This window comes from Pogonomyrmex barbatus, unplaced genomic scaffold, assembly GCF_055798465.1.
Source record: "Pogonomyrmex barbatus isolate J1 unplaced genomic scaffold, ASM5579846v1 scaffold4, whole genome shotgun sequence".
NCBI lineage: Eukaryota > Metazoa > Arthropoda > Insecta > Hymenoptera > Formicidae > Pogonomyrmex > Pogonomyrmex barbatus.
In genome coordinates, this window is record NW_028297138.1 from 2,705,482 (window position 1) to 2,727,729 (window position 22,248).

The 22,248-nt window shown below is 30.6% G+C and overlaps 3 pseudogenes; all 3 read right to left on the reverse strand.

The window, feature by feature from the left end:
- Positions 1-10,765: 10,765 nt before the first annotated feature.
- LOC148935651 (uncharacterized) lies at positions 10,766-14,708 on the reverse strand (annotated as a pseudogene).
- A 587-nt stretch (positions 14,709-15,295) lies between these two features.
- On the reverse strand, positions 15,296-17,457 carry LOC148935652 (uncharacterized; annotated as a pseudogene).
- LOC148935653 (uncharacterized) lies at positions 17,167-17,957 on the reverse strand (annotated as a pseudogene).
- Positions 17,958-22,248: the final 4,291 nt, after the last annotated feature.

The window sequence follows — 22,248 nt, forward strand, 5'->3', positions numbered from 1 at the left end:
AAAAAGGGCCTAGAAAGTCACTGTGAATTCTGCTCCGGAGTTCATGCGGCCACGGCTAGGCTATTAACGGTACATTCGCAGGTTTCTTTTGTTATTGCACACAAACTGTACATGCCGCCGTTATTAATTCTATGTCTTTATCAATGTTCGGCCACGTATGATCTCGCTAATATTTTCATTTTGACAATCCCAATATGAGATGCATGTAGCTCTCGCAATATGCTCTCTCTCATTCTTTCCGGAATAACCACTCTGTATCCCCACATTATGCAATCCTTTTCGATTGTTAATTCATCTCGTTTCGCAAAATATTTTTCCTCGCTTCCGTTAAGGTCTCTCGGTCACCTATCCCTTATATTTATTGATCTGAGTTAACATTTTATCACGTTTTGTTTCTCTCGCAATTTCTACCGCATTTAATATCTCAATCTTTTCTTGCACATAGTTTATCGCAGTGAACTCATTCTTCGAACACTGGCATCCTATCGTTTATTGGAAGTCTCGAGAATGCGTCGCAATTACCGTTTTGTTCTGATCGTATATATTCTATTTTATATGAAAATCTGGATAACAAATAAGTAAAATAAGAGCTCCATCTCTGCAATCTACTTGTTATTGTTAGTGGAATTTCTTGTTTTGGGCCAAAAATAAATATCAACAATTTATAATTAGTCCTTAGAACAATATTTTTTCCATATACGTAATTGTAGAACTTTTTAAATCCAAATACAATCGCACTTGCCTCTTTATCGATTGGGGCTCGATGTAACTCCTTTTCTGAAATTGATTTTAGACGCGTAAGCTATCAGTTTTTCACTATCATCTGCGTATTGATGTGATAAAATTGCTGACAATCCGTTGACGCATGTTAACATAATTTTCTCTTTCGGGTCATAATGTGGCAGCACTCTTGAAGATGTTAATTCAGTTTTTATGCGTTCGAATGCCCTATTACAACTTTCTGATTATACGAATTTATTTTCCCTCATATAATCATATAGAGGTTTTAGCATTTTTGCTCTATCAGGCAGGAATCTTGCGTAATACGTAATTAGTCCTATAAAAGACTGCAATTGTTTAAACTCTTTTGGTTTCGGTGCCTCGATCATCGCTTTTACTTTAGTTATTGATTTATGCAAACCTTTTTTATCAATCACGAATCCGAGAATATCTAGTCTTTCCTTAAAAAAATCGCATTTCTTTATATTTATATACCTTTATATATCTTAAGGCCACAATCTTCGAGACGTTTTGAATACTTCATGCAACGTTTGAAGATGCTCTCTGTGCTCCAGAATGCTACAAAATATATTATCTAAATATGGAATCGCGCCTTTTATTCCCGCCAAACATTGTTCGATTTTTCGCTGAAAGTCTCCCGAAACTATACCTTCCATCATTTTCGTATATCTGTACAACCTCTTGTGTATTACTATCGTTAAGTAGTTCCGTGAATCTTCTTCTACCGGAATTTGTATATAGGCGTGTTCCAAATCTATTTGTTAATACGTTTCTTAACGCGACAAAGATCTCATCTATTAATGGCAAGGGATGACAATCTATCACCAGCCAGGGATTTATCGTTAACTTGAAATTTCCGCATATCCTAACTGATCCGTCACTTTTTATTATCGGTACTATTGGTGTCGCCCATCTTGCTAACATCAATTTTCTCGAGATGTCCCAGTCTAACTAGTCTATTAATTTCCTTTTCAACTTTCTCATTTAGTGCGAACGATAATCTTCGTGCTTTTAACGCTATTGGCTTCGCATTTTCTCTCATTACTAACTTCTGCCTTTATTATATACTCCTGGGTCTGGACCGAATAACCTTGGATACTACTTTACAAAATCCTTACATTCTTAATATCAATTTTATTTATGATTCTATTGCTAATGGTCCCTTCCCTGACATTACTATCATCTCTGCGTTAATTTCTTTACCGTCAATTTCATAACTAGGTCCTGTAAGATTCTTTCGTGCTTTAATGGTGTTTTTCCGTAAGCGTTTAATGATTTATTTAACTCTCTAAGTCTAACGAATGGGAATAACTTATCTTTATTTTTTTTCGATATTATCGATGCATATGTGCCTGTATCAACTTTCATATTCACGCTTTTCCCGTTTATTGTGACATTTAAATACATTGGTTCCGCTACTATTTTATCACTGCTTACTTCTATATTACCGCATGTAGATTCTTCACTCTCCTCTCCTAAGTCAACGCTGAAAAAGTCGTATGTCTCCTCGTCCTTTTCTCCTTCAAAATGGAAGTGTTGAACATCCCCCTTCTTCTTCTGGCAAACCGTAGCTAAATGACCCTTCTTGTTGCAATTTGTACAAGTTTTATTCCGGTGAAAACAATTCCGTGCCTAGTGATTCTTCTTGCCATAGCAACAGCAGTTTCCTTTTGTCATTGTATCTTGCGAGAGTCCTTGGCCCATATTGTTGTTCGAATTCGTCTTTCCTTGTCCTTGTTTATCTCAGTAACTATTTCATCGTTTCCCCAAATTCCGATTCTGAAATTCGAGGCTGTACGGATCGTACGTATTAACTTGTGTCTGTGATGTCGTAGCTGTATTCAATTTATCTATGGAAGTAGCATTCTTTTTGGCTTCCTCCGAAGCAGTGGCTATTTTATAAGCTTTTTCAGATCCTCTTCTCGAAATAATAATATTTTCGCGTGGTCTTTTATTTCACATACTAATTGATCTCGTAATGCTATCGCTAGATCTTTAAAATTACAATTTATCGATAGATTTTTTAACCTTGCCGCGAACTCTGCAATTGATTCTGTCGCTGCTTGCTGCGTTTGATGGAACTTGCATTGCTCCATTGCTTCCGATAGTTTCGGACAAATGATCTGTCATTAATTTTACATAAGTTGTGTGTTCGTTTTCGTCGCAGTTTTGTCTGGCGCACCTAGATCTTTCATTAATTTATATGCCTCTGCACTTAGTTTAGTTAGCACTAACACCTTTTCATTGTCTTCTATATCATTCGTTATGAAATAATTCCAAGCGCTCCATATACCTTTCCCAATTGTCTTTCCTCAGCTGGAATTCCAATTTCGAATTATTATTGTTCGTCATCGTATGAGTTGCCTTCTCCTTGGTATCTTTCCCAGTGTTGATATTTTTTCCTTTTCTTCCTATCTCGTTCTCGTTACCTTGATTTAGAGCTCTACATTCTCGTACATGTCGCACCAATACTCTCCGTAACATATCTATACCATCGTTTTCCGAGAAAACCAAATTGCCGTATGTTGAAGCTAACTGTTTGAGTTTTTCAATTAATTTTGTCAGTGTATCGATCCACGACACTCTCGTACAGTTTCCTCGTAGTACTTCCATTTGGTTTCTTTTCTTTCTTTGGCCTTTATCCAATTAATTTTTTCTTCAGTTGCTGTTTACTGCAATTTTAAGATTTTTCCATTTATCTTAGCTTTAATACTTTTAACTTTCAACACGATTATTTTAACTATTATTGCACTGTGCATTCGTTATTTCCTCGTTGCCATAATTGTTATGTATTAGGGTATTGATTGAGACACCTTGTACTATACACATATGTGTGTGTGTGTGTGTGTGTGTGTGTGCGCGCGCGCGTGTGTATGTGTGTGTGTGTGTGTGTGTGTGTGTGTGTGTGTGTGTGTGTGTGTGTGTGTGTGTGTGTGTGTGTGTGTGTGTGTGTATTTGAGTACACTGACAATACAATGAATATCACAACTCTGTGACGGTTCAGCAGCAACTCGACTCTTACACACACGATTATCGAATCGCCATGATCCTTAGGGTCTATAGTATCGGTACCTCAGTCGACCTACTTATCGATATATCACAGAAATTTTCTTCATAGAAGGAATGTTTCTATTAAAAAATATTATATGAAGTAAAAATAGAAAAAAATAAAGCGTAAAATTTATTTTTGCTTAGAAAATAAAACGATTTGTCAAAAAGTATTATTAGAGTCATTATAAAAAACAGCATATTTGGGCGTGTAAGGAATACCATATGTTCATAAAAAATATTACTAATAAAGAAAGATGTGAGTTCTTTAAAGACATCATGTCTATGAGAGACGTTATATCTGTAAGAGGCATCTATAACGGATATTTTTCACACACCTGTACCCACCCACACACACACCCACGCACGCACGCACGCACGCACGCACGCACGCACGCACACATGCACACAAAATCCGATCAAGCTATCCCATGAGGCACATCAGGTTACGTCGGTCAAAAGCAAACAAAAAACATGAATTATATGTACTATGACAAGCCGTTACCAATAATATAAAAGAAATTATATCTAATATAAAAATTTTTAAATGCATTCGTCTAAAAAAGGATTATGATTTTTATTAATGAATTTGAATTATATTATGTCTCAATAATAATTCTGAATTTATATTATGCTTCAACATAATTAAAATTCATGGAATTATTATTATGTTGCGATGTACTTTTAATTCGTTGATAAATAATCGTACTTATGACTTACTATTAATTTTTTAACATCTTTACTAAACAAAATTTTTTTTATATTATTGGAAACTATAAAAGCTTGTCAAACATTTAGACAATTTTAATTTATTAGATTGTTATGCAGACATATAAATTTTGAATTATAATGTTGAGACATAATTTTAATTCAAAGAATTATTATTGGGATATAATAACTCAATAAGTAATATTATTGCATACATAGTAATATTATTATTATGTGTGTGTTACGTCCGAGGTTCGAAAGAAGAGATAATACCTTTGGTCAGGAGGGGGAACTCGGATGGACGTACGTAACTGTGTTTGCTTTCCCAGATCGACGTTGTGGGATCGATCCGCGAGTCGAACGCACTCTAAAAGCACAGGGAACGGGTCAACGTCGGTGACGCTATAACCCTTACCTGCGCTAGCGCGGTCCGTTTTTAGGTTAGAGAACTGAATCTCTTCAACCAGGGATGGACCTCGTGCGACCTTCAGGTACTTGAGAGTAGGTCAAGATTTTTTAAAATAAATTGAATAATTCGGGTCAACTCAATGATTTAATAAGAATAAAAAAGGAAATACAGCTTCACCGATTCAGTTCTCTATCGGCGGCTTGCCAATTTGGAATGTGGGGGTGATTTAAAGAAACAATAGGTTAAGATTGCGAACCAAACAACCAGTCAACCGCGGAAAAGAATGATAGAGACAAACTTACTTTTGTTGTGGCGGGGCGCAGGTGATGGATGAGAGCTGTGATGGCTTGGCTGGATCGTGAATCACAACGGAATTGAAATTTCGCGCACAGATTCTAACAGTACGGAAAATGTATTTCGTCAACCGCTTCGAAGGATCTCGTCCATGGAGGTGTGGAATGAAGAGAAGAGAGAGCGATCCGCTCCAAGTCGCGGTTTATAAAGGGTTTCAGAAGAGTGGGAATATCTGAAGGCCTGATGAATTTCTGTGTTGGTTGTTGAATGATAGTTTAAAAAAATTGCGAGTATAGAGGAAAGAGGGGAGCGGTGTTCTGTGGATTGTGATTGTCTTTATGTTTCCGGATTTCCTAGCGAATGACGGAATTAGTTAGTGAAAATTTCATCCGCCATTCCACATCCTCAATTATCCATTAGTGTGCCTGCCAACGACCGTTAATCGTTTCTTCTTGATTGGCATTTCCTTAGTTCCTCCACCAGTTTGGGGAGTGTCGCCCTCGAACGATCCCGACGCGTTTCTCTGCGTCAGAAATTTGATTTTGTTAATATTTCAAATTTTATTAGTATGTTATAAATCTTTCGGCCAACAAAGCTTCAAGTCTTCCACAAAGAATTATTTTTTTGATGGCGAGACATGTCTCGAGAGGAATTTTTGTATATTTGTTCAGGATCTTTCTAGATCGCTCTAGGCGCTTTATTTTCCGAGCAACCGTTATCTTTCTCAAAAGAGAAGAATTCGTGAAATCTCCCGGACATAACATGTATATATGAACATATATATATGTAATAATAATTCGATAATGTAAAATTGTATGCTACACAATAATTTCAATATAGAAAATTATTTTGGGACATAAAAATTCGGTATTATTATGACGTAAAGACATAATTTTACTATAATAATTATTATTATTGGAATATAATAACTTAATAAATTAAAATAATTTTGGAATAATAAAAATCCGAAAATTTATTAAATGTATATGTATTTAACATAAATTCTCAATTTTTTTATATTTCAAAAAATTATTGAACGCGATTCCACTTTAAAGGAATAAAAGAGTGGTATCTGCAGAAATGTGAAATATATAATTTCTGTTATATATTATAAATTATATTTATTACATATATTTATTCTTTTTTCTAAGTAAGTTTGTATTTCAAATATATAATATATCAATATGATATGGGCCAGTTACAGAATTCTCTACGTACGACGAATTAGAATTCGATTTCTCGTTAACAGAATTAATTTGTACAAAAATTGAACAGAAACGAATTAAAAAGAGTCGATTTTTGAAGAAAAAAGATCGATTTCCTGAAAATAAAATCAAAATTGAAGATTCTTAATATATGTATATGCAGGGTGATTCAGAGCAACTGTTTGTCCTTAAATGTTATGTTCTTGAGTCGATTCTAAAACGACTTTTCCTGTACCAAATTTTTATCAGAAGCTTAGTTTTCAATTATAAGAGAAAACAGTTCACGAATTACGGGTACGCGTACAGAAGTTTAGCAGGAGCAGTGCAATTCATTGTCCGATTACGTGGAGTACTCGTCGCAAGTATTGATGTGTCATTCTGTAATTAGTCCATATCATATTGATATCATATTATATATTTGAAATACAAACATACTTAGAAAAAGGAATAAATATATGTAATAAATATAATTTATAATATATAACAGAAATTATATACTTCACATTTTTGCAGATACTCTTTTACTTCTTTAAAGTAGAATCACGTTCAATAATTTTTTGAAATATAAAAAAATTGGGAATTTATGTACATGCCTTTAACAAATTTTCGGATTTTTATTATTCCAAAATTATTTTAATATGCGTGCACGTTCTTACATATCACGCGTGTGCGCGCGTACATATATATATATGTACGCATATGCAATTGCTGCGTCAGACGGTGAGTTGCACCACTCCCGCTTGTCTTCAGTACGCGACCTGTAATTCGCGAACTGTTTTCCCTTACAATTCAAAAACTAAACTTCTGATAAAAATTTGATAGAGAAAAAATTGTTTTGATAAAAATGAACACAGAACTATGACATTTTAAAGACAAACGGTTGTTCTGAATCATTCCGTATAATCTTAGCAAACTCAGATATCTAGTAATGTCATATTAATACCGAATATAACATGTATATACTATATGTAATGTAAAACTATATATGTTAATTAACATTATCTCGTTTAAACACTATTATAATTACATAATATGAATATAATATCACTAAATAAAATATTATATAATAACTGTAACAATACGCCCGAATCACCCCCCCCCCCTCCTCCCGTAATTAGATCGACATAAAAGATTTTTTCCGACCGACCATCTGTCGAGGTATCGACATGGCGATCCTTAGTAATCCCACCAAACAAATTTGCGTCGACCAACGGATGCTATAATTTGGACATGCGCATGTATGTAATAACAATCAGTGCTTTGGCAATCGCCGCGGGCCCTGCTACCGATCGCGCCATCGAATAGATACATAGAATCGCCGAGCTCGTTCGGTGAAATTCGCGGATCATTCGGCAAAATTATCCCCGGCGGAGTCAACCCCAAAATCCGAGTTCGATCGACCTGTTCCTGATCCGTCCTGATTTACGACCGACTCGAGTATATTAGCGGAAAGCTTTATTTTTTTTTTTAAACTTAACTTGATTTTTACATTCTTTCAAACTTTATCCAAAGTTAAACTTGTACCCCGGATTGTTGTACCGGGGTTACGAACGTATTAGGGAAAGTCGGGCCAAGCCTAAGGAGTTGGAACTCCGAGCAGGATCATTGACTGAAAGCTTCTGTGCTAAATCACTTTCACTCACTTTTTGTTAAACTAATAAGTTTATTCTGATAATTATTCAATATTACACTTAATTGTTGATTTACAATATTTTTCACACACGGTTTCAAGTGTCCTCGGCGGCTCGGCGCGACTCACGATGCTCGAGAAGCCACCGAGTTATGATACTTGGGTATGATACTTGAGATTCGGTTATCACGGCTCGCGTGAATTTAGCGACAGATTCTCGATACTGTGACCGAATCGCGACGAATAATCACTTCGCTTAATATTCTGTATGACTCCGAATGATTCCTGTTTTTGATTCTGTTTTCCCATGCTCGGGTAACTGATCATATAATATTGATCAGCGTTCGTTGTTTGATTGCGCAGTATTGGTCAATCGATATCGCGCACAGTTCTCTCTGGAGTACCGGTCGTGGGGATTCGAAAGAATACATGTATATATGTATATTGTAATATATATATATATATATATATATATATATATATATATATATATATATGTATTATTGTATTGTTGACGTGTTATTCTAAACAAGTTATTTGCGATAAATATCATCACATGCCTCGGTAGTTGAAAGGATAAGACGCCTGCCCGGTAAGCAGGAGATCCAGGTTCGATTCCTGGCTGAGGTGATATTTTTTCGCAAAATAATTACGAGTTTTTACGACTGGTTCGTGGTCGGGCCCCGCCGTGACGCACATCCTCCCTTCTTATTTGGGAGGATGTGCGTCACGGCGGGGCCCAACCTTTTTCAGCTGCCCGCGATTAAGGAATTCACTGATCAAACCTTTCATAATCATTTCGTGCGATGCGTTTCCGTCGTCTTTCGAAAGATTGGTCGCAACTTTTACTGTCTTGCACTTCCGCAATCTTTCGAAAGACTTCTCGAATTTATTGTTGTCATGCGGACTAACTTAATATATCTAGATATAACTATGACTAGGTATGACAACAAACTGTTAACACCATTAGGTACATTTTTTAGCTTTATGGCTTTGTTCGTAATATATTTTTCACTCTAGCTGATCGTTTTTGTATTAGCATTTTCGAATATTTAACATATAGGTTTCACGCCTGTGTAATAACCTACGTGTGCATCATAAGCATATGAAAGTGAGGTAGAACAGACTCTAAACTTATATCGAAGAAGAAGAAGAAGGAGGAGAAGAAGAAGAAGAAGGAGAAAAAGGAGGAGGAGGAGAAAGAGAGGAAAAGGAAGCGGAAAAAAAGAAGAGAAGGGAGAGAAGAAAGAAGAAAAAGAAGAATAAGAGCAGAAAGAAGAGGAGGAAGGATATTTAGAAGATAATTAAAACAAGAGAGATTTAAGATCAACTCGAGATCTTCACTTTATTGTAAATCATTGAACTCATCTTTTTATTAGCTACAATGTAGTACTAAAAGAAATATGTGATGTTAATTAAAAAATTCAATATCTTGACATGTTATAAAACTTAAGATGTAAAAAGATCAAATGTATCCATTCGTCAAACCTCATGAAATTCATGCACATAAAACATAATTTTTATATAAAATTATATTTTGATAAAATTTATAAATGACAAGTTCTTTCAAATGACAGTTTCAGATGACATTTTTATTAATTCACACTATATGAAGTAATGGAAAAATATTCTACGAATAATTCACCGCTATAAATAATCACGTGCTAAACCAAATTATAAACCTCGGTATAAATATCTGCGCTTTAATCAACTCTAAGATATATTTAAATAAATAATTAATATCAATATATTCGCCTTTGCCGTCTTTCGCATCTCCAAACCCGACCTACCCGAGCGTATCCGCATACAAAATAATAAACAATTTACTTACTGGCGAAGAAAACGTCCGTTTTAAAGTATATATAAATTCAGATCTTAATAAATTTTTCAAACTGAAATGTTTGTTGAAATACTATATTGAAACTCTATATTGAAACTCTATATGAAACTCTATATTTGTTGCTACATTGCTGCTGGAATATTCTTATGTATTTATTTAAATTTTTTACTTAATTAAATTACTTTCTAATTGTTTGTATAGTTATATTTCTTAACTATTTATATACTGAACTGCTTTTTTAATGTATTTGAGTATTTAATGTATTAAATTTTAATTCAAACTGTTTTCTATTTTTCTGTCACATAATTCATTATTATTAAAAGTAGTTTTAATGCCATCCGGACGCGCTAAGTTTTTGTACGTCGTTTTTTTTTCTTACACATCAGATTTTCTTTTATATTGTATTTTTATATAAACACAAGTACAATTCAATAAAATTTTTTTGGCAACTACACATTGACATTAATTTTGGATTGATAACATCTTTTTTCCTTTGCAAAGTTTCTTTTCTACTTCATATAATTAAAAGTTTGTGCCAATTTTTGATATCATGTTTTTTGTAGAAATAAAATGTATTTCAATGTAAATCTCTTTTTATTTTATTAAATTAGAAGTTGGCGCCAGTTCTTCATATCACATCTTTTGTACCAATATGAAATTTATTATTAAAAAGACTTTTGTAGATGGAAATTTTTGTATAAAATTCTTTCTTTTACATAAATAAGAAAACAGGCGCGTGAACTTGGCATTATTTTTTACTTTTTTTAAAAGGTAATTTTATTAGGATATCACTCATTTTTTTAGTAACAAATAGTATTTATTATTTAGCATATTTATTACTTTAACATTTTATTATTATATTTATATATACTAGAAAAAACAATCAGTATTCAACCATTATTTTTTAATAATCTTTTTTAAAAAAAAATATACACATTTTTTGCTCTTCTAGGCTATTTTTTCTTGTTAATTTGCGCATCATCCAAATGTCTATCCATTCATTAGACGTTTCATCTCTACATATACTTGTATAATGACTATTTTCAATAGATGATCCATGATGAAAAATGGCATTCATTACTTTATAAAATTGTCCCCTTATTGATATTGTAGTTGTTGGTACTGCACTCAAATTAAATTGATCTATTTTTATTAATTTACCATTTTGTTCTGAAAATAATTGTAAATAAATGATAAGTATTTCTCGTGTTAATGTTAATTTTTTTTTTAATATTGTATCTTTCCCTGTACAATTTTTACATAGGTCATGAGAGTGATACCACCTCGAAAAAGTAATATTTAATAAATCATTAAGATCGTAACTGTCTTTCTTTAAATTAGTAATGGGAATTGAAATAAGAATATTATCATTAGTAATAACAATTGTATTATCACAAGTTTTGCACCGTATAGTGGAACGTATTTGATGCTTAACTAAATTTTTAATATAATCATATTTTTCACAGATAGCTATGAGAAATTCAGATGCATCTTGTTTTATACAGCTAGAAAAATTATCTCCTAAATCTTATCGTACTGTAAATGTATTCAAATCAGATATTCCGTTTTCATATCGATTCATTAATGTATCTAAAACATTTAATTTTTATCACACTCAAAAATTTGTTTTCTAATAACATTTAAATGCAAAAGACATTGCAAAACTGTATTTGCGTAAGATGAAATTTTATCCTTATTTTGAAACCCATGTATTATCCAACAGTATTTTTTTGAACCGTTTCATATGATTCTTGAACAGAAGAAATAACTTTTGACCATAAAGTATTTTTTATTTTAGTATATTTTTGTTTTGAAATAGTAATCAATTTCGCTTCTGATTTACGTTTGTTTTAATCGATTATTATATTCAATAATTACATCTTCACTAGTTTTTATAGATGAGGGATCGTAATTAATTAAATACAAACCTTCTCTAGATGTTACTCGTGACAAAACAACATAAACTTGTCCTGCATTAAATACAAAATTACCAATATCCATAATAACATTTTGTAAACTTAATCCTTGGCTTTTATGAATAGTGATTCCATAACTTAATGATAATGAAAATTGTTTTCTGATAAGCTCTATCCATCACTTGAAATTTAACACTGACTTTTTCAAGTATTCTGAATCTGTAGGTAATAAAAATTTGAGTTGAAAAGTTCTTTTCTACATATTCAATATTTATATCTTGAACAATTGATATTACTTTCGCGATTGTACCATTTACCAGTCCCAAACTAGCATCAATATTACGTCTTATCATTACTTTTGCTCCAATTTTAATAATAATTTGTTTCGAAAGTCCAGATGTTTTAGTATCATCTTCATCATTTTTCGATAATACTTTCAATACTTTCTTTTTTATATATGGAATACAATTTATCGTGTCTTCAGCAATTAATAATACTTCTTTTGAATTAATACGATTCAATATTGCAGTGTTTAAAATATCACACATATGACAAATAGGAAAAAACACACAGTGTCAACTGGTTGATAATAAAATTGATAATAAAATTACATATTTCATCCAATCTTGAATTAAAAGAAGTATTCGTAAAGGATATTTTTCTATTTTGAAGAATCTCATGATCTGAATTTGTCAATAAATATACGTCAATACGAATATGCGATAATAATTCACGATAAGCCATATCTCCTTGCTATCGCATATTAATTGTCAATTCATCATATTCAAATAATGTAGGCCACAAATTAATGGTTCCTAAAGTGCCAATATATTTATCAATTTTTTTCTTTCGATAAATGAACAAAAACAAAATCTTCGTGTACAGGAGGTAATTGAAGAAGATCTCCAAATAAAAGAATATGTTTTCTATTAAATCAGCCATCATTACATTCAGTAGTGTCATATATTTCAGATAATCGAAGATGTATTACATACATTAAAATTACATACATTAAAATTAAATTAGATATTATTGATATTTCTATTATAAAAAGTATAACATCATTTAAATCCGCTTGTAAAACTTTCAATACATGATCAGATAATTGTTTATATTTTTAGGAATATGACCATGTTCAGGTAATTGGAACAATCTGTGAATTGTCAAATCGTCTATATTAAATGCTGCAATACTTGTAGGTGCTGCTACAGCACCTTTTCTTTATTAAGATTTTATTTTATCCAACATTTAATAGTCTTAATTAGAAAACTTTTTCCAGTACCACCTTCACCTAACATATAATACTGATAATATACTGATATAATACTGATAATACTCATAATACTGATTTACTCATAATACTGATTTATTTAATTTAATAGTGCTAATAACTCTATCAAATACTTTCTTTTGATCCGTGTTTAATTTTATTATCATTTCAGAAACATCCTCTTCTTTAATTTTAGCTCCAAGATCTTTAAAGTCCTGTATGGCTTCACTCGCCTTTATGTTTTGTACACCTATTGCATTTTCTGAATTAGCTTGAAATGCATCTTGTTGTTTTTGCAATTCATTATCTAGTTATTTCTGAACTAATTGTTTTGCAGTTTTAAATGCCGTTTTCAATTCTTCTAATTTTTCGTGATATTGTAATGCTTCTACAAGATGTAATTTAATTCTGTGAAATGATTCTTTGTAGGTGTCACATCCATTTTTAAAATTATTTAGTTTCCGCCATGGAAACATAAGTAATAGTGCAAAGAAATATTTTTCTGGCTGTGTATGAACATCATATCTGTAATGATTAACTAAATGTTTACGTTACCGTCGTTTAAGATAATAATTTCTTCCTATCTTATGGTAGTATCAATATCTTTATTTTGGTTTAGTTTTTGTGATATCATATCATTGCACAAATTCATAAAGAGATGTATGTTCCAATTCTTCTGGTCTATTTGGATAATGATCATCTATCTACAGACGGACAAAATATATCCATAGATTCATTGTCAAGAATTTTAATATCCTTACAACTTTTCTAGATCGTATCTGATTAACATCTAACCATTTAATAGTTGTATTTCGATAAGTTCCATATAAAGGAATACCTAATAATGTATCGGCAGCTTCAAGAGCGCTGCATTCTCTATTATTCGTAAATCGCATAGCAATATTTCAAAGACAACTTGCTAATGATTTATTTTTATTATTTTTGTAGTTAAGAATAGGTTCAGACAACTCACATTTTCCCGCTTTATTCATATATTTAGTAATGTACCAGGTTAGAAGACACGACTTTTCACCAATAAATTGAATATCCATTCATCAATAAATTGAATATCCAATTTCCTTCCCACGCAGTAAGAAGAACAGGATTGTAATCATTAATGTTAATTTCTTCATTCGTTCTGGGATCATATAGTCTACTTCTGGATTTTAATTGTTGTCTACCTGCTATGGAACTTACGACATCTCGTATTTGTAATGTTTCTGTCACAGAACGAGGAAATCCAAAACGACATTTACGAATAACTTTGCGTCCCACTTTCTTAGAACGGAGACAATAATTATTATGCACATTGTTGATGTGTATTAACACGTCTGTACAATAACGAAGAAATATTTTTATTTGGTATTTTACAACTTATATATTGTAAAATAAATTTTGAAATGTCTTCATTAGAAGATTCCCCAAAAATCGGCGCATTTTTTCCAAATTGATATATGAAAATGTATTCCTCTTCCTTGATATTCTCGTCGCCAAAAATAATGCGCAACCTCTCCGATCGGATGATCTTTTGAACAAATAAAATCAAGCATTGGAACTTATTGTATGAACTTATTATCCAGAAATCTTGATGTTGATACTGGATCTGTAACATCAAGTGGACTAATAGATAATGATGTAGGAAAATTGCTTTCTTTATTTATTATTCGAAGATACTCGCCTAAATCTTCCCACAATCATTCGCTCGCACTTAGTGTTAAAAACCAAGTTGCAGGATCATAATATTGTATCATGCAATTTAAATCACTTCTCGATTTTCCAATATTATTCTGTATTTCTCAAAGCAGAAAATATTGTACTCAAATTAAATTCCAAAAGTTCTTTTGACATTGCTTCTAAATATTCTTCAGCTGTATAACGAAGACGTTAGGATTAGTTACATTCATTTTATGATAAATTCCATGACTTAGTTGACGAATATTTGCATTATTTAATAAATAAAATAAGTTGATTTAATCTATTATATATTGAGAGTGTTTTGATATCAAGCGACATTTAATAAATTCATGTTCATTAAGTTTAACCGATCTGGTTTCATGTTGTCCATTCATGCCAAAAAGATATAAATCTGGAAAACATAATAAATCTAAATATTTTTCACGATTATCTAAGGGCAATTCTTGAATTTTTAACATCTGATACAAAGCTGTTGCGCTTTTATTAATTCTTTTTTTGTATAAAGGATATATAATATATTGGTCATAATATTCATTAATTTCATCAGTAATCTGTGTTAACATTATCTGTGTTTGCTTTATGTTGATCTTCCGTTATAGATTCTACATTTTCTTTTTTTTGAATTTCAGATTTTGAATTATGTAATAATTCACGATTATTTACTGTATCAGTTTCTACTTCTTCTAAGTAAAATTCCGGATTGTCTAATTTTTTCAATTGTAATTCGTTATATATACTTTTGGTAAAATAAATGAGAATATAACAAATTATTACTTTTTAACCATTTCAAAGCGTCAAATACTTTCTCAGTATTCACCAATTCTTCCCAAATAATTTTCGATTTTATGGGAATACTTCTAACTAAGACATATAATTCATGATTTATATTTAATGTATTAGTATTGGAACATAATTTGTTTAACGTTTCTTGTAAAAGAAGTGGCAAATGAAATGTTCTTCCTTTTACTTTTGGTATCATTTGTTTGTGAGGCAATTTTTTATTCATAACAGTTCCCATTTTAAGGATCGTTTGAAATGCTTTAGCTCTCTGTATAAGAATTTTTTCGAATGTGTTCAAAGAAGATATCACTTCAGGTACATTATCTGCCATAAGATTATTCATAATGCAATAAGCAGGTAATAAACTTTGATGAAATTTTCGGTAACAATAATTGCATATATACTATGGATTAATACTTTTGTGTTTAACATATACTATTAAATCTCTTCATGCTGGAATATCTATTTTTGATTGAACTTTACTAACTTCAGAAATATTTCTTTTATAGCAAAGTCTCTCACATGATACGCAAACATATTGTGGCGTATCTATTGAACGTTCAGTGAACGCTTTAAATGCATTATAATATTTAGAAATAATATTGTCTTCACTCAAAACAGTGTCAGAATTTTGATACTTATATGTATTTGTTTTTTCCTGTGCTGAAGTAATAATTTTATTCAACTCAAGTAATAATTTATATCTAAATCAGCGCTAATTAATGCCGTATCAAGTTCTAACATTCTTCGATAAAAATGTGTAAGTCTATATATTAAGCATCTAATATATCTTATTTGTGGAAAATGCGGAGATAATAGTTGAATTGGCAGAAACATTGCTTTACAATTAGTTAAATTGATATAACATCTATATGGATGACCCAATCTTTTACCTGAAGTTTCTATGATAGATGTACAATTATGAATACATTGTATTAATTTTGATATATTTTTTAAAGTGCATATATTTATATTTTCAAGAATTTTTTGATATTTATCAATTAAAATCTCATTAATTTTACATGATGTATCGCACAATCACGACTTTTTCGCTCGTGCTGCTATTAAAGGTAACACATTTACGACTTATCCTTCTGTATTTATTATTAATGATTTCGGTAAAATTATTTTTTCATATGTAGATTCTATAAAATAATTTTCTGATGAAGTCGTATGTCTAGACATTCCACATAATGCATATAATTTTTCTTCAATTGTAGAACATTTATTAATCAAAGTTAAATATACCTCTGATTTTTTTTTTAAGTATAGTTAATACTTTGTACATACTACGAACGTAATTATTTCTGATGTACATGCTCCAACATACGATTTTCTCGGCTTGTAAATGTTTTTTAATATCTTCTTTAATATTAAATTTATTTGCAATATTTTTTGTAAATGTTTCTAAATTACCAGAAATTTTTATAAAATTTTTGGATCTAAATTTTTCATATCGTTTAATAATTTTTTGTACAAGTTTTTTTAATGCAACTACAGAGCAGCAGTTTTTTTAGATAATATCGCTTATTATTATTATTAGAGCCATTTTTATTAGGATCTAAAACTTTTTGTTTATATTGTTCAGATTGTATTTATTTATAACATAACGCATGCATTTTGTTCACATATTTTTAAACGATTGTTTGCATATTGTCGATCTTTAATATGATTATGTTCAACATTTTCTTGATATCGACATCGTTTTTTAGCAAGATTATCTATTAGATTTTTATTATATAGGCAGCGCTTTTTAATACGATTATTTTCTAGATTTTCATTGTATTGACGCCGCTTTTTAGCACGTTTACTTTCCAAACATTCTTTATCTTTGGTAATATACTTTTTTTTCACTTTGACGTATTGAACGCATATAAGCTGCTCTAGCTTCTTTGTCTTTAATTATTGCTAATGGCAACATTTTTATTACAGCATTATGAATCTTGAGGAAAATGTTCAATTATATTAGTTTCTAAAATTTTTAACAAATGTAAGCGCATTAAACTATGATTATATTTTACCTTTTCTGGTTTAATATTAAATAACAATGAAAACTGCAAAAGCTATTGCGAAAACCGCAATCATTGTTATTTGGTTGACGTTGCACAACAGGAAACTTAACTGCACTATTTTTTTCAAAGTTATATGTTGGAAATAATCTTTTTAAGAATTGTTCATGATGTATATATAATTTTGTACCATTTAATGAATCATATATAAAAATATTTTTAGTATCATAGTAACTACATATCCAATGTCCATCATGGATCAGATGAACTGTGTAATATTTGTATATGTTTTTTTATTTATCAGTATAGGTTGTATTGTTTCGAGACATTGTATTCGCCATGTTTCAACAGGTGTATATTCAAAATAATTTCGTAATAGATGATGGAAATGTTCCACATGTATGTCAACCATTCATCATTAATAATTATATTTTTATCTATAGGCATTAAAGTCATAAGTTTCTTTTTGTGAATAAACATTTCTTTCTTTAATCTAAATTAATTGTACTATATATCAGCGATTATAGCAGCCGTTATACAGCGCTAAGCAGAAAATTAAGGCAGCCGATATAGTGCCGAAGCTGATATATAATATTATTTTGCTTTATCTGATTTGACCTGTAAAAGAAAAATATTTATGTAATATAATTCATTTATTATTTTTATAAGATGATTTAATGATTTATCGTCAAATTTTTTATTTAATAATTTATCAATTAATATTGTTTTTTAAATTTATTTTTCTTTTTTAAAATTATTTTGAATTTGTATTAAATGATTGTAAATATGACATCTTATTATACTAGATCAACTTGAATTTAAAATCAACTTGAATAACACTCATAGTTTTGGAAATAGAAAAAAATGCTTAAAGCAAAAATTGGTTAATACCAATGACCAATTGATTTATCTCATTATTTTGTATAAAAGTATTAAAATACAAAAAATTAATTACTTAATATTTTATATTTTATGTTAAAATATAGTATGATAAAATATAAAATATTTCGTCAACTACAAATTTTTCGATAACTTTACTATCGCATGAGGCCTTCCTCGATAATAAATAATTTTTAATTCCAGTATTTCTTTTTATCTTCAACCTATATGTGTTATTTAGATAGCCAATATTAAGTGACCATGTATCGCAAATAGAATACTTGAAATTATGAAATTTGTCCAATGAATCACTTCAAAAATTAATATTAAAACATATATATATATATATATATATATTGTATATATACTTACAACAAATTTTTCAAATGATGTAAAACAATGTTGCTACTATTTACAGACAAACAGTGTGCAGTAGATTTAAAAAACTACAATAAGCGAAATATATTATTAAATAATTATAAAATTGAGTTAAACAACGCAAATTTATATTATTTTTTAAAGAAAATTAAAGCTACTATCACTTGGAATAGAAGATTTTTCAATAAAAATAAAAAACTACGTATCACTTTGGTTTTACACAATAAGCGAAATGTATTATTAAATAAAAAAAGAAAATTGTTATATACACATATATATTAAGATAAAATGAAAGCTATTACCACTTGAATTGGGAACATATTATTTGAATTGAGTTAGACAAATTTATATTATTATTTTTTAAAGAGAATTAAAGCTACTATCATATGGGTTAGAAGATTCTTTGAAATTGAAATTGAAATAAAAAGATACGTAACACTTTGTGTGTAATATTAAATTATTTCTTTATTTTATAGCGTTATTTTAAAATTAAAATATCAAGTTGCTGAATTAGATGCTTATTCTAGATTTAATAGAAATTCGAGTTTATATGCCGACCTGTCGACTATCAAGAACAAACTTATGTTAAAAACTAAGTACTCTGGCATATGTAACATTAAATTATTTCTTTTTTAAGTTTATTTCAAATCTCTAATCGTCGAGTCAAGTACTTCTTCCGTTTAAAAAAAATTCAAACTTATGTGTCGGTTAATCTGTCATCAGCTAGAATAAACTCTTAGAATTTCTGTCAAACGGAACAAGCACCTGATTTGGCTACTTGATATCTTAAAATAACAAAAGGAATAATTTAATACCATATATGCCGGAGCATCTTATTTTTTAACATAAGTTTATTCTTGCTGGTTAACAGATCTGCATTTAAGTTCGAATTTCTAACAAATGGAATAAGTTCGATTTATTTATTTAAAATCACATATGCCGGAACATCTAATTTTTTTAACATAAATTTACTTTTGCACATTACATGTGCTCTTGGCAACTTTTTTTACTTTTTTAATAAAAAAATCATTATGATATGATATATTACTTACGCAGATTAAACTTTGCTGCTACTTAACTTGGCTTATGGCTTATATTTATATTTGGTTAATTGCTTGTAAAAAAATCTGTAAAAGTAAAAAATAATGATTTAATTGATTTGAAGTAGAACATATTTTATAAATTTATATTTTTAAACGAATTAAAATTCAAATTATATCTAACTACGTGCCGCTATAAAAAAAAATATATATATACGAGGATAATCTGAAAAGTTTTGAACCTAACATAGAAACAAGTATTTTTTCGGTCAAATATAGTTTTATTTTTCAATATAATCTCCTTTTAAGTCGATACACTTTTCCCATCGATACTCTAACCTCTTTAACCCTTCCAAATAGTAGTTGGCGTCTTGCTCCGCAAAATAGGCGTTTACGTATGCGATGACCTCCTCGTTCGATGAAAATCTCTGTCATCCAAGCAAAACTTTAAGCTTAGGAAACAAGAAAAAGTCGCTGGGGGCCAGATCTGATGAATACAGTGGGTGGTCAACCAATTTGAAGTGCAGTTCATGAATTTTGGCCATGGCGACCGCCGAAATGTGAGCAGGTGCGTTGTCTTGATGGAACAGCACTTCCTTCTTCTTTAAATGCGGCTGTTTTTTTGCAATTTCTGTCTTCAGTTAATCAAGTAATGATGCGTAATACGTTCTCGTTATTGTTTTACCTTTTTCAAGATAGTCGATACACACAATTCCGTGACTATCCGAAAAAACAGTCGCCATTACCTTCCCAGCTGATGGAACCGTCTTCACCTTTTTCGGAGCAGGTTCACCCTTTGCAATCCATTCTTTTGACTGTCTTTGGAGTGTAGTGGTGGATCCAAGTTTCATCTACAGTTATGAATCGACGCAAAAAATCTGACTCGTTTCGCTTGAACCGCTCCAACAGGGCCTTGGAAATGTTTATTCGAATTCGTTTTTGGTCCAAAGTGAGCAAGCGCAGCACCCAACGCGCGGATAGCTTGCGCATATCCAATTCTTCAGTCAATATATGACAAACGCGTTCTTTCAATATGCCCATAAGCCTCTGCTATCTCTCTAACCTTGATTCGACGGTCGTCCAGTACCATTTGGTAAACATTTTTGATGTTATCAGCGATGGTCGCAGTTTTTGGCCATCCCGAACGCTCATCATCAGCCAAGCTGGTATGACCACGTTTAAATTCAGCTGCCCATCTTTTTACGATGGCAAATGATGGGGCAAAGTCCTCGTAAACAACGTCCAACTCGATTTTAATTTGCGCAGGCGTATTGCCTTTCAAATGTAAGAATTTAATCACGGCACGATATTCAATTTTTTCCACTTTTACAAAAACACTGACATCGACTGACACAAACGACTGTCAAACAACAACTGAGCGCCTAAAATGGCTGAAATTTTCACAAAAGTCTTTCAAAGCATATACTATTGTAGTACTAGAATGGTTTTGACATTAGTCAGTGGTCTTTAATAGCTCCGGAATATTTCGAAATCAATAATTGATATTTATTAGAAAATCCCGCTGTAATAATAATCTTTTACGGTAACATGTATTATGAAAAATATTCGGATAAATAATGATATCGTCTTTCACGGACGTAAGAATAAACACAAGTGTGTGTGTGTGTGTGTGTGTGTGTGTGTGTGTGTGTGTGTGTGTGTGTGTGTGTGTGTGTGTATATATATATACACACACACACACACACTTGTGTTTATTTTTACGTCCGTGAAAGACGATATCATTATTTATCCGAATATTTTTCATAATACATGTTACCGTAAAAGATTATTATTACAGCGGGATTTTCTAATAAATATCAATTATTGATTTCGAAATATTCCGGAGCTATTAAAGACCACTGACTAATGTAGTTTTTATTATATTTTGAACAAAATATACTTTATTTCTTTTCAGTTTTCTATATCTGATACATAAAATAAGTATTTTTTTTGTATAATTCTTATAAACAAATTTATTACAATTTTGACATCTTGTACTGTATTTCGTATCAACGCAAATATAACATTGTAGTCATTTTCGCGAGGGTGTTTTGAACGTCATCATTTTTATAATATAAAATTATAATTATTGACTTTAAATTCGTGCTAATTTTGATATCTAACATGGAAATGTAAGTATTAAACTTAATAAAATTAAGTTAATATTATTATCTTTCTACTTTTATAAGATTATTTCTTTTATTGGATTATAAGTTGGCGCCATTTTTTGACATTACATTTTTGTATCAATTAAAAATTTATTTATTTTTTGATAAAAGTTTTTTTTTATAAACACATATATAAATTTCTTGTATATAGTATTTCACTGTCGTAAGGTTGATTTATTTAATGAGATTAAAAGTTAGTTTATTTCATTACAGTATGGTAATTTTATATATTAGATTA